General features: G+C 37.5%; 1 protein-coding gene across 2 annotated transcripts in view; it reads left to right on the top strand.

The window, feature by feature from the left end:
- MACROD2 (mono-ADP ribosylhydrolase 2) overlaps window positions 1-13,710 on the top strand; it is a 2,250,628-nt gene that overhangs the window by 2,040,083 nt on the left and 196,835 nt on the right. The gene's annotated exons all lie outside the window — the stretch shown is intronic.

The raw sequence follows: 13,710 nt of genomic DNA on the forward strand, positions 1-13,710 counted from the left end.
GCACGTCCATGGGGCATGGGAGATCTTTAAATCCCATAACCCTTACACTGTCAAACTTTGTGTCTTGCTTTTTGAAAGTCTAAGAACTCTTTTGGATAACCAGGTATTATTAGGGTTCTACAAGAGCTAACTCTCATGAAACTTAGCCTGACTGGGCTAATTGTCCTCTTTAAAAAGACCTTAATAAAGAATCTATGGTTAGCTTTCTAAAAATAGCTAGACATTAGGTGCTTTGGAGTAGCGAAGTGGTGCAGTAGAAAGAGCAGCACTCTCGGAGATGGGAAGATATTAGCTCAAATATGACCTCAGATATTCATTAGTTGTGTGACCCTCGGAAAGTCACTTAACCCCTATTTGCCTCAGTTCTTCATCTGTAAAATGGGGGTTCACTAGAAAAAGAAATAGCAATCTACTCCAGTATTTTCACCAAGAAAACCCCATGGATAAGAGTCCACTGAGAATTCATTCATTTATATGTTCATTCAAGAAATATGTATTAATCCTCGGAGGAAGATAAAGAGAAAAATAAATCAGAGCCCTTATCTCCAAGAGACTTATAACCTAATAGAAAATTGTGTATATCGAACAACAACTAATTCAAAATAGAAATCGCTAAATGCACAAGAGAAGCTTGGAAAAGGTGCTATTAGGGTTTGTGTGAGGATGATGTCACTTCTGAGGATCAGGAAAGATTCATCAGAGAAATGGCATTTGAACTAAGACTTCAAAGTATAGGGATGATTTAAAGAGCTGGAGTTAGAGTTAGAAGGATGGAGAAGAAATCATAGGATGACCAGAAGAGATGTCAGAGGACTTGTAGTCCAACTTCCACATTTGACAGATGAGGAAACTGAGGCCTAGGGAGCCTATGGGTATTGCCCAAGATCACCCAGCATTTTAGGCATATGGAAAAGTATAAACAAAAGCTGGAAGGTACAGGATGTGTTTAAGCAGAACAAGTTTTCCATTCCAACTTGAGTAGAATATGGGTGAGAAAATGGCATAAGAAAGCCAAAAAGGTAACTGCAGATAGATTATGGCTGGCCTTGAATGCAAAGCTAAGGAGTCTGGACTTTCTTTGATAGGCAATGAGGAATGCTTAAAGGTTTTTAAGGTGTTTATAATGTAATAAAAGCCATAGGTTAAGGAAAGTATTCTGACAATGGCATATAGGGACAGAGACCAGAGGTAAAGAAACCTATAAAGAAGATCACCCTTTTCTGAGGTCTCTTCCAACTCTGAGATTCTGTGACTGGGTAGTACCTCTGACTGACTTACTAGCTGTGTGACCTTGGGTGAGTCACATCCCCTTTGGGATTCTAAGTTACCTAATCTGTAAAAGGGGTGTCACCATGCCTGCTACACAGGCTTGGGAAGAAAGTGCTCAGTGAGTGAGAGGGCACTCTACATGTAAGCTGTTTTCCTCCTGAGCTTTCTGCTGATGAGGGTGAGACAGGTACAAACATTAAGTTGCCTTTCCCCTGAAGAGTTGCATCTTTCACATTCCTTCTCATCAAAGGTATGTTATCCTTCAAAGGTTTGTTGTTTTTTCCCCCATTGAGAACTGCTCTTTTGGCCTTTCAGCTTGTCATGTTATAGGTGATATAGTGAAGAGTGTTTTCCTCATAACGTGTTATTATCAAGGGAATCCCTGCAAGTTACCCTTTTCCCCAAAGGAAATGCTTCACTCTTCACCAAAGTAAGTAACTTTTTGAAACCTCTTCACAGTGTGAGCCAGTGATGTGGCTCCAGCTGTCTAACCCCAGTGCCTGAAGAGTCAGCATGAGTCAGAAAGATTAAGGAGATAATCCTTTTCACTTTTTAAGACATTGCCCTGTCAGTCAGATCATAACTATATGTAAATGATCAGTTTGTCCTTGACACTCCAGGGATGGCATTGTTTGAAGTATGGAGAGACGTAAGCTTTCCTAAGCTGGTCATTGGGCATATTTTACAAAAAACAAGCAAAAATGGTGAAATATTTTGGTTATTTTATTTATACTTCACCTTGATTCTCCACTGCTATTCCCCTAATGCTGGATTACCATGAAGGAAACAAATGTCTTTTCTGGGACACATAATTATATAAATATTCAAGCTAGGAAAGTCAATAAAGATCACTTAGTCCGTTATTTTTTTAAATCAATTTTATTAATATCTTTAATTTTATACTTGATGAATTTCCTCCTATATCCTCCTTCCCTGTACTTCCCAAAGATATTTTTTCTTATAACAAAGAAGTTTTTTTTAATTAAAAAAAATTAAAGACCAAAATAAGTGAAACTCGTTGATACATTTTTTTAAAAATATGACAACACAAGTAAGGATCCACTCCCACAAACACCTCTCCACCTCAGAAAAGGTGAGATGGAGAGAGACAGACAGAGAGATAGAGAGACAGACAAAGAGAGACAGAGAGAGATTCAGCAACAATAATTTCCATTGTTTTGTGGTGGTTCTTTATGTATATGTTATTGTGTTTGTTTTCCTGGCCCTGATTTTTTTACTTTTCTTCAGTTCATTTAATCTTCCCATGTTTCCCTGTATGCATCATTGCTGTTCTTCCCTACTTGGGCACCTAGGTAGTGCAGCAGATAGAATACTAGACCTGGAGTAAGGAAGACTTGTCTTTTTGAGTTCAAATCTGGCCTCAGACACTTCCTAGCTGTGTGACCCTGGGCAAGTTGCTTAGCCCTGTTTGCCTCAGTTTCCTGATCTGTTGAGTGAGCTAGAGAAGGAAAACTGCTGAGATCTTTGCCAAGAAACCCCCCACATGGGGTTATGAAAAGTTTGATGCAACTGAAATAACTAAACAACAACAAAATTTTTACCTATAGTACAATAATATTCTATTATATTCATAAATGATTGTTTAGTCATTTAGCAATGATGGACATCTACTCTGTTTTAATTCTTTTCTACAATGAAAAATGCTATTATAAATATTCTGGTACATGTAAAATCTTTTTTATTGCTTCAGTCTAATCTTGAAGCTCATAAGCTTTTGAGGCTCTTTGATTTTGCCTTTTTTGTATCCCCCATGCTTAACACAGTGCCCGGCATATAGTCAATGCTCATTAAATGCTTATTGATTGATCAGTTGATTTTTGAGTGACAAAGCTAAGGCCCAGGAAAATGAAGCAACTTATCCAAGATCTCTTAGCTCATTAATGACTGACCTCACATCCAGTGCTTTGTCCAACAGGCATACTGCCTCTTAGTTCTATAATTCACCATCCTGGCCTCCTTCTCTGCACATATCAATAGAGCATTTTATGGTTTTAAAAATCACTTTCTTCATAATAAGCATGGCATAGTAGAAAAACTCTGGACCCAGAAAGAAGCACAACTTTGAGTTTTGAGGTTTGATACTCTGATAATAGCTATGTGATCACTTAACTTCTCGGTTTCTTCTCCTGTAAAACTAGAAGATCAAATATTATAGAAAACAATGGCTTCCCCGAGAAGGTTAGGAAGAAAGAATGCTCTGATTCTCCTGAATCTGCTTGTTCCTCCAACCACCTAGACAAATGAATACCACTTAGAGACATTCACTGCAGCCTACAGGAAGCAAACAAAACTGGCTATAAATCACTTTTTAAAAAATAAAATGAAACCTATCACATTTCCCTAATGAATTCCATTTCAAAACTGAGAAATTTATCCCCACAAGGACAGAAATTTATCCATAATGTGTTGTGGCCACCAAAGGTTGTACCTGCGCTTATATATAGCATGTATCTCCTGAGTAGCACTTTCCTGACTTGAGGATTTTCACTCGATCATCACCTGTTTCACCTACCGCCAGCAAGACCTCCTTCTTAAGTTACTTTTATGAGTTGTTTTCTTCAGTGGGTTTTTATGCTTCCTTTTCCATTTGGCCAATTCTACTTTTTAAATACTGTTTTCTTTTTTCATTTTTTTTTTGTTCTTTCTTTTCCATGTTGTTGACTCCTTTTTCATGATTCTCTTCCGTAACTCTCATTTCTTTTCCCAATTTTCCTTCTACATCTCCTATTTGACTTTTCAAATCCTTTTGGAACTCTCCTAGGGGGACTTTTTTGAACCTGACCAATTCATATTTCTCTCTGAAGCTTCACATGTAGGTGTTTTGATATGACTGTCCTCTTCTGAGTTTGTGTTTTGATCTTTTCTGTTGCCATACTAGCTGTTTTTTGCTCATTTTCTACCCGACATCATGACTTTTAAAGTTGCACTCTGCTCCTGGGGTGCAGGGGACACTGTCCCAAGCTTCTTACACCAGAGACAAGGTAGCAAGCTGCTGGCTTTCTGGTCTGGGGCCTCTAGGAATTGGAAGGCCTGACCATAAGCCTGCTGCAGGGGGGCTGAAGCCTCACTACTCACCCACTTTACTGCTGGCCTGTTGAGCCAGGGACTTCAAGGCCTTGGTTGCTGATCTGTGCTAGAGCTAGGGGCCTCCTGCTGGCTGACCAAAATACTGCCAGTGCTGGGCTACACGCCCCTTTTACCCAAATGAGACAGATCTTTCTTTCAGTCCTTCTAAGTTATCTTGGGCTAAAAAAATTCTTTCTCTCTATCCTTCTATGAGTTCTATCACTCCAGAATTTGTTTTGAGGAATGATTTAAAGTTATTTTGATGGAAGTGGAGAAGATCTTTGGCAACTTTATGCCTTTTCTCTGCTATCTTCTCCTTTAGACCAGCAAACATTTATTGTGTTTAGAGATTTATTCCCTGAATACTCAAAACTCTCAAACTTTCCTCACCTTTCTCTTTTTCCCTGGATGTTAACAATGTGTTATTAGTGCTGAGTTACTAGGGGCTAGTACTCACTTCACACATGGTCAGGACCTGTGATAGCATGGAAAATTCCATCTGCCAATGGAGATCAGCACCTGCTGTGCCACTTAAGAATTTTAGAGAGGTACCTGGTGCTCTGAGAGATTCAATGACTTGCCCAGAATTTAAAGGGATATGTCACAGGCAGGACTTGAACCAAGTGATCCTGACTCTTAGGCCAGTTCTATAATAACGTCTCCATGCTATTGACCAGAGGGTCAGAATTCTCTATTTTCATCCTATGCCTCCACTTAACATGGTCTCCTAAACATCCCCGAAGTTTGAGGCTTCCTATGTTTTAAAATGAATGTGTTCCCTCCCAGATAAATTTGAACAGTTAAACAGATCATAAATGCTTTTTGGTTGATTGAATTTACTTATAACAAGGGGATCCTATACACATGCTCACATATCTGCTTTGGGAATAGAAAGGGCTGATTAACAGCTACTGATTGTAACTGTCTGTATTCTGCAAATCACTCTGACATAGCATATGACAGATGGGGAAATCATCCCAGCTTTACTTCTTATAACACCCCCCCACCCGCCACCCCCTACAGGACCTTATCCCTGCTTTGGCTTGCTCCAAGCATGGCTTCCTTCCATAGTACGCACAGCAGTGTCCTCTGCTCTTAACTGGGAGACTTTTCCATAGGATCACACATTTTGAGCTGGAAAAGACTTTAGAGGTTGTCGGATCCAGTCCCATCATTTTTAAAAATGAGGAAACAGGGCCAGAAAGTTTTTTGTCTTTTGCCAGCAGATTGTAAATTTCTTAAAAGGGAAAGAAAGATTTTATTTTTGTTTTGTTTTGTTTTGCTTTGCCTTGTAAACCCCAAAACCACCTTGGTACCTTTGACATAACAAATGCTTATTGAGTTGAATTGCCCTGGGCCACACAGGCAGAAAGCAGCAGAGACAGGATCTGAACCCAGGTTCTCTTAACTTCAAATCCTATATTCCTTCTATCTATCATATAATATTACTGGTGTTGTGTGTATGTGTGTGTGCATGTGTGTTTAATTTCAGCACAGCTGTCAAATGCAGCCTGTTAATCTTGCAGTGCCTGAGAATAATTGGTTATTATTTACTACGTAGCATTGATAGGAATCTGCAGTCATCTGAGTTCCATATATGGTGTCTATCCCCAAATGCTGGAAGGGAAAAGTAAATAATATGACAGTGAAATGCTTGTATGGTCACAGAGCAGGAATAGCCTGAGGTCTGTGAGTTTTAAGCTCCAGAGTGGATTTTGCTGATATCAAACTAAGCAGGATCTCTATTGCAGAATGTTATCAGTTTGGTCCACAGAATTAGCTTTTCCTTATTCAATAACCAGCTCTCTGGTGCTTAGGGCACTGGACTAAAGTTCAGTCATGATTCCTTATGATGAGGAGAAAAAAATTCATGGATTCTTTGGGAAAAAAAAGTTTAAATCAGATGTGTCTAGTATTTACTACTGTGTATGTCTTTGTATGTGTGCCTTTCAAGCAATCAAAAACACTTTTATTAAACTCCTAGTATGTCCCAGGTACTGTATTAGGCATTTTTAACTATTTTAAAATGGGAAGCTACCAAATATACAATTTGAATACAATTTTGGACACCAGTTTCTGGAGCAGAGTGGTCATTTGGTTACTATGTTTTATAAACATAACCCTCTTTCTGATATTCAAAAAAATTCAACTAAAATTTCCTGTCATTAAGGCATAGACATATTCAAATTGTATACAAATACATATTTAATTTAATAAACATATGTGTGTATATAAATGTGCATATATACATGTGTAGGTCAAAATTTGACTAGTAATAATGCCTGGGAGATCTAGTATTTTCATACTGGATTTGTTGATTAGCAGAGAGTTAATGATTAAGGTTCAAAATAGTTTTTTTTTTGTTTTTTTAGTTTAAGTCCTTATTGCAAAATCTTGTGAAAATTTCTAATAAATTCTCCTACTTCAATAAATAGAATATAATGCCCATAATTTAATCTCCTTGGGACTGGAGACCTTACAGTGCCTCTGACCCATCATTCTGAATATCATTTCTAATTGAATAACTCTGTCCTTTAAATGGAGATGGAAGAAGTGTAGGAAGTTAGTGTGAATCTGCCTGTTATTTTTTTTCCTGTGAAAAAGCTCTTTCTCCTATAGCACAAATATACTTGTAGGAGGACATCCAGGTTTTAGAGAATTCTGATAAATCAAAATTTTTCTAGAATTAATTAATGATCATCATTAGGGATAAGAGCAGTAGCTATAACAGTTGCAAAAAAAATAACTAACTTTAGTTTACTGGAAGTTTTGCCATTGTTTGGTAGAAAATGCCTTATTTTTTCACAAGTAATTGTTATGGTTTTCAGATATTCTGATTATGTTTAATTCTTCAAAAAAAATTTACCTGTTTGCTTATTTTTCAATGCAGAAAATTAAAGAAAAAAATAGGTTCCATCAATGCATATAGAAATGTTTTGTGCATATGATACTATTTCTAAGCAGCAATGATAAATATATGAAATAAACATATAATTATAATTAAGGTGAAAACCTTCAGGTTACATGAAATCATACCACTCAATTTTTATAAAAAAAGTTTCCCTTGTGAACCTATAATGAGGTACTAGCTTACGCCTATGTAATGTAATTCCAAGGAAAGGCAACTTCCCAGGTTCAAAATACCAGCATAGGTGCTCTCCATTTTATTCAGTGACCAACCAAGAACAGAGAGGATCAAAACATGACATCATTCCAAATACAGCATTTACTAAGTGTGATTAAATAATCTCCAAGTACTACCCCACCCCCAGGACCTTCCAATCATTCAATCAATTACAAAGTCCTGGTTCTAAATACTTCTCCACCCCTAGGCTATACCTTCATTTAATCCACCACAAAGCCCCTCTTCTCAAATGGAGATTAGTTTCCAAACATAAGGTCAAAAGTTCCCCACCCCTGGATCACAATTGAATCTACCCCAGAGTTACATCAAGTTTAAGCACAGCACTTAATACCCAAATGGAGGTCTTTTCTTCATCTTGACACTAGGCAAGTTCTCAGCAATCTTAGTTCCTGGGGAGACAAGGCTTAGCAAGGCCACAAGATACATTGCCAGTCCCTTCATTAATTCATCCTCTGTCTGCAGAACAGTCCTAGAACCCCTGAAAACATTAGCAAAACCCTCTCCCAGGATTTCTGTAAACATACAACAAGAAAATCCTTCTTCAGGGCTTCTGAACCAACAGAAAGGTTCCCAGACCCCTGCAACAACAGCACTGTCCTTCACCAGTGGACAGTATTCACTCTCTGTCTGCAGGACAGTCTCAGGGCTTCTTAACCAAAAGCCAGGTTCCAGGACTTCTTCAACAACAGGACTGTCTTTCACCAGTGGACAAATCTGGCAAAACAACATCAAAACAGACAGACAAAGTACCAGCAAAACAGCCATGTGTCCTCAGTCCTTGGCAGCTCAGGGGGCAGGTCTCAAAAGTCCAGGGCAATTCAAAGCGGCCACCAGCAATTCTCTTAGTCTCTCTCTCTCCACGAGGTGCTGCTTCCAAAAAAAAGTTCTTCTGCCTCTCACTTGTCTCTCCAAATCTACGTCACCAGCTCCTCCCAGTTCACCCAGTTCATGACTCTCTTTTCACATCAAGTCCATCCCACAGGTGGGATTAACAAGCTCTGGGTTTTAACACAATCAATTTGAAAAACCAAGCCAATACAGGGGAATCTTTAAATGCCATTACTATCACAGCCTATTAACAATATTCCACCTCTGTGACAGAATCACAGGCATAACGGCCACCCTAGAGCTAATATGGGACTATTGTAACTTCCAAACCACTAGTTTCTTTGCTATCAAATCTCATCTACCCCAATACTCATCTAGCAGCCAAAGCCTCCAAAACTTTGTAAGTGAACTCAATAATATGATCTTTACGGCAGTGGTTTTGGAGGTTACGGTTGGTAGATGAGTGTTAGGGTACAAGTTTTACACGTCCTTTGTGTTTTTGTTGTTTTGTTTTTAATAGACCTTATAATCTAATAGAGCAGGGAAATTCTAGAGATATAATTTAACTAGATTTTAACAAAGGCTTTCATCAAATTTCTCATGGGATCCATGAACTTTTTTTGTGCTTTTAGTATTTTATATATATTTCAATGGTGTTTCTTTATAATGCTACATTCTTCATTTTATAAATATAAAAACATTCTCTGTGCATACCCTTTGACACAGGAATACCACTACTAGGACTGTATCCTAAAGATATTTTTAAAAAAGGAAAAGGACATATCTGTACAAAAATATTCATAGTAGTTCTTTTTATGGTAGCAAAGAATTGGAAATTGAGGGGATGTCTATCAACTAAGGAGCGGTTGAACAAATTGTGGTATATGATTGCAATGAAATACTGTTGTGCTATAAGAAAAGACAAGTAGGATGATTTCAGAAAAATCTGGAAAGACTTATACTATCTGATGCTGAATAAAGTAAGCAGAACCAAGAGAACATAGTAGACAATAACAACAATATTATATGGTGACCAACTCTGAATGACTTAGCTATCCTCAGCAATACAGTGATCCAAGATAATTTCAAAGGACTCATGATGAAAAAAGCTATTTACCTCCAAAATAGATAGATTTTGATAGATTGAATCATATATTTTTCAATTTTTTTCAAGGGCTTTTTTTGTTCTTTTTTCACAACATGACTAATATGGAAATGTTTTGCATGCATGCATATGTTTAACCTCTGTCAAATTGCTTACTGTGTCAGGGAGGGAGGAAGAGGGAAGGCAGGGAGAGGATATGGAACTCAATGTTTAAAAAAAATGAATGTCAAAAATTGTTTTTGCATTTAATTTGAAAAAATAAAATATCATCCACAGACAAAAAAAATCTGAAAAGGAATCGATAGACTTCACTAGTCTGTCAAGGGTGAGAGTGACACAAAAAATTAAACCCTCCTGAATTAGAGCTATCCAAAACTACAATTGACTTTTTCAAGAAATACTGGACTTTCCCTTGTAGGGGGACTTCAAGTCGTGAATGTAACCGAGACTATTCTTGTTCAGATATAGTTTGTACTATCCGTCTCCTAAGCCTTCTTCGAATGCTGAGATTTTGTGATTTGGAGATTATGAGCATGTTTCTTTCTATCATATCATGTTTCCAAAAAAATGTTATGACTGTATGAAGCATATCATCCAATAATTTATGCAATCATAGATGATTGAGAAGTCTCATGTCTCAAGTTTTCTCCTCAGGAGATGGAAAGAGCATTTGACTTGCCCATGGAAATAGTTTTATTCTGCCCCTTCAAATATTAATGATCTCTTTTGTTATGTTAGAAAAAGTGCTTCCCCGGGCAATTGAACCATTGAAGGAAAGCACCAAACATTGACTGCAAGGCAGAATTTTCTTTCTACCCCATCACCTTCTCTGTATATTAAACTATCAGGTAACTTACTTTTACTGACTGGACAGAAGGGTCATTCTATCTTTAAGAATGCCAGGCAGCAGTCCATGCACTATATTCATAAGCATTTTCTTTAATTTAATTTTTTTGACAAGTGCAGTCAAGGGTAAAATCAGCCAGTCGTAATTTTGACTCCGGCATCACTCAGATGAGCTTAGTGATTGACCAGCTTAGGGGAAAAAAAAGTCAGGTGTGAAGAAAAGAAGCTTTTTTCTTTGAGATAACAATGCCTTGCCTTATCCTTTGCATTTTGAAATGCTCAAAATCTTTGGCAAAGAAATATGTAAATAGCCACCCTGAGAATCAGAATTCATAGAAAGATAATTTCCATTATTGACATACCACACAAGATGGACCTGCTTTGGTGACCCTCTAAACCAGGTCTCAGATTGGGACTGTGCTGGAAATCCCTGGTATAACCCAAACTGTTTCCATCCTTACATCTTCCTCGTAAGTTTTTATTTCTAATAGTAACTTTGAGCATCAAGCAGACATGACCTGAACTCTGTGGTACAAAGGAAAATTTATATTTGTAGAACATGGAACCCATTTTCAGGACTCATCACTGTGGTTGCTTGCAAGAAATATTTGAAAAAGGTGTGTACGAGTAAAGGCCCTCCCCAGAGATTGTTGATACATTAGGTAGGTGACTGCCTATGTGGCATAATTTCAGAGGCATAGAGAAGGCCTTTCAACCACATATCCCCCACCCAAACATCTCCAGCTCTTGTTCACTAACACTTAAAATTTCTTTAATAGCAGATAAAGATTTTCATTCCAGAGGCTCAGATCAGATTTACAATGCAAATACCTACTAAAGAGGTAATAATATACTAATATATAGTTGGGTATCAATGTCTGGGAATAAAATCCTTTCCCTTGAGTTTTGTTGTTTGTTGTTGTTTGTTTGTTTGTTTTTACTGGAGGAGGAACAAAGGAACAAAGTAAGCATTGATTAAATTCCTTCTATGTACCAGGCCCATGCTAAGCCCTTTACAAATATGATCTCGCTTGATCCTCCAACAACCCTGGGAGGTAGGTGCTATTATTATCATCCCCTCTTTACAACTGAAGTAATTAGAGGCAGGCAGAAGTTTAGTGACTTGCCCAGATTCATACAGCTAGCAAATAAATGTCTGAGGCCAAATTTGAACTCATGTCTTCCTGACACCAGGCCCAATATTCTATCCACTTTGCCACCTAGCTGACCTTTTGTTTTATAGCATAATCTTTGTTTCTGGAGAGAAATAATTTTAGAAATAAATGCCAGAGATGGCATTTAAAGGGTCATAGCTTTAGATAGTAATTTTCAGTCACAAAAAGGTTTTGTTTTTAATGTTTCCTTTCTGCCTGGTCCTTGATTTGCAATATACTCCAAAAAAATAATTTCAGTTTTATGGTGTAAGAAAGCCATGATTTTTAAAAAAATCTTTGAAACCAACTCCCTATACCAGAATTGCCTAGATATTATCTGTAGTTCCCAAGCACCTTTCCAAAGTATTCCTATTTTCTCCTAACTTGTCACACAGGGTTCATAAGAGTCAATTCTAGAAAATAACCTTATCTCTAGAGATATTATTGCTTGTAAAATATTATGCAGAGAGATCTTTCTACTGTATTCCCACTAGGGAAAACCTCTGTTAGGGCCACTAGAATTATGTCTCCACTTTCCATCCATGGAAATCCCTATTGGCAACAAATAATCTTTTCTATTGTAGGCATTAAGGTACACATCCTCTGAAAAAAACTACAACTGCAATTGGCACGGTAAAAAAATTGAAGAGGTCAGAGACAGGTGGTACATGTACATATCAATGTTTTCCTCAGTATTCAATCAGTGTGCTGAGAAATGCTGAGGAAGATGGGTTGTATACTCAGTACCTCATTTGAAAGCACAAAGACACAAATTTTCCTGGGTGCTTGTATCAGCCAGGAGAGTGAAATAACTTGAAGAAAATCACCTGCCCAAAGGTCAGGTTTGTTTGCTTTCAGACTTCTGGGTCTCATACTACTTTGGTTATTACTACCATATTATAGAAAATGAATTATCAGTCCAGCAGTCAATGGCACAATGATCTAGTTATTTTTTTAAATTTCATTCAAAGTTGAACCTCTAAATGTTTATCATCATTATTGTTATAATTATTTTAATTGTCTTGGATGTGATCTAAGCCTGTGATGTCATTGGCATAAGAAATTTCAGGATGTGGAAACTCCAGTCACCAGAAGAGATCAGCAAACTATCTGAAACAGGATCAGATGGGTGTTAGGGACTAATAGCTAGAATTGATAGGGCTTTAAGACTCTCAAAGAGATATACCTATACATATGTGTATGAATGTATATGTATGTATACATATGTATAAAATTTTATTCAATCCTTAAAACAATAGCACCTACCCTCCACCATAGATACTATTATTATCTTCATTTTAGAAAATAGGGAACAGGCTGAAAAAAGGTAGGTGACTTGCTCAAGGTCCCATAGCTCAGTAACTATGTGATACAGGATTTGAACTCAGTCCTTCCAAACTCTGGATACAGCACAGCATTCCGTTCATTATGCCACCTAGATACCCTCCTGGTCCCAAATGAAGAGCTGAGCTGCCTTCTATGGTCCAAGCTCCATTATGGCATAAGAAGGATGAAAGCCTGTCAGTAGGGTTGGGGCCAAGGATTTGTCAGTACAAATTGCTAAGGATGTAGCTACCCAAACTCAATCATTATTCAAAGGGGCTTTTTTTAAAAAGGCCTATCAATTAATCATAGCAGTGAGTATAATCAGAGGACTTATGAAGGTAAGTTAGAACCGCTCCTAAGTCACAGCTCCACAAAGAACAGATAGATATGTAGATAAACATTACATATGTATTATACATGTATATGTAGCATGTTCATATATACTGTGCATGTAGTATATAGAGTATATATACTAAATGTATATAATAGATCATATACACGTATATATGTACATATATACATGTATATATTATCTGTGTATAGGTATATATACTCATATGTGGGCATATATATTTTACTCATACATATATATGTACACATATAGACACAGACATATAGGTGCTGTGTTTCGTTGTTCAATCCTATCTGACTCTTCGTGATCCCATTTAGGTTTTCTTGGCAAAGATCCTAGAGTGGTTTGGTCAAGTGACCCCTCAGCAATGGCCTTCCTTGTGCTCATATATCAGGATGTCTAACCTGATTAATTTCTTGTTACTAGGACTGGGCAGCTAAGTAGTACAGTAGATAGAGCACTGGGCCTGAAGTCAAGAAGTCTTATCTTCCTGAGTTAAAATCTGGCCTCAAACACTTACTAGCTGTGTGACCCTGAGCAAGTCACCTCACCCTATTTGCTTCAGTTCCTCACATACAAAAGGAGCTGGAGAAGGAAA

The sequence above is a fragment of the Petaurus breviceps genome, unplaced genomic scaffold, assembly GCF_028583685.1.
Source record: "Petaurus breviceps papuanus isolate PSGF00001 unplaced genomic scaffold, PetGlider_PUasm1.0 90919, whole genome shotgun sequence".
NCBI lineage: Eukaryota > Metazoa > Chordata > Mammalia > Diprotodontia > Petauridae > Petaurus > Petaurus breviceps.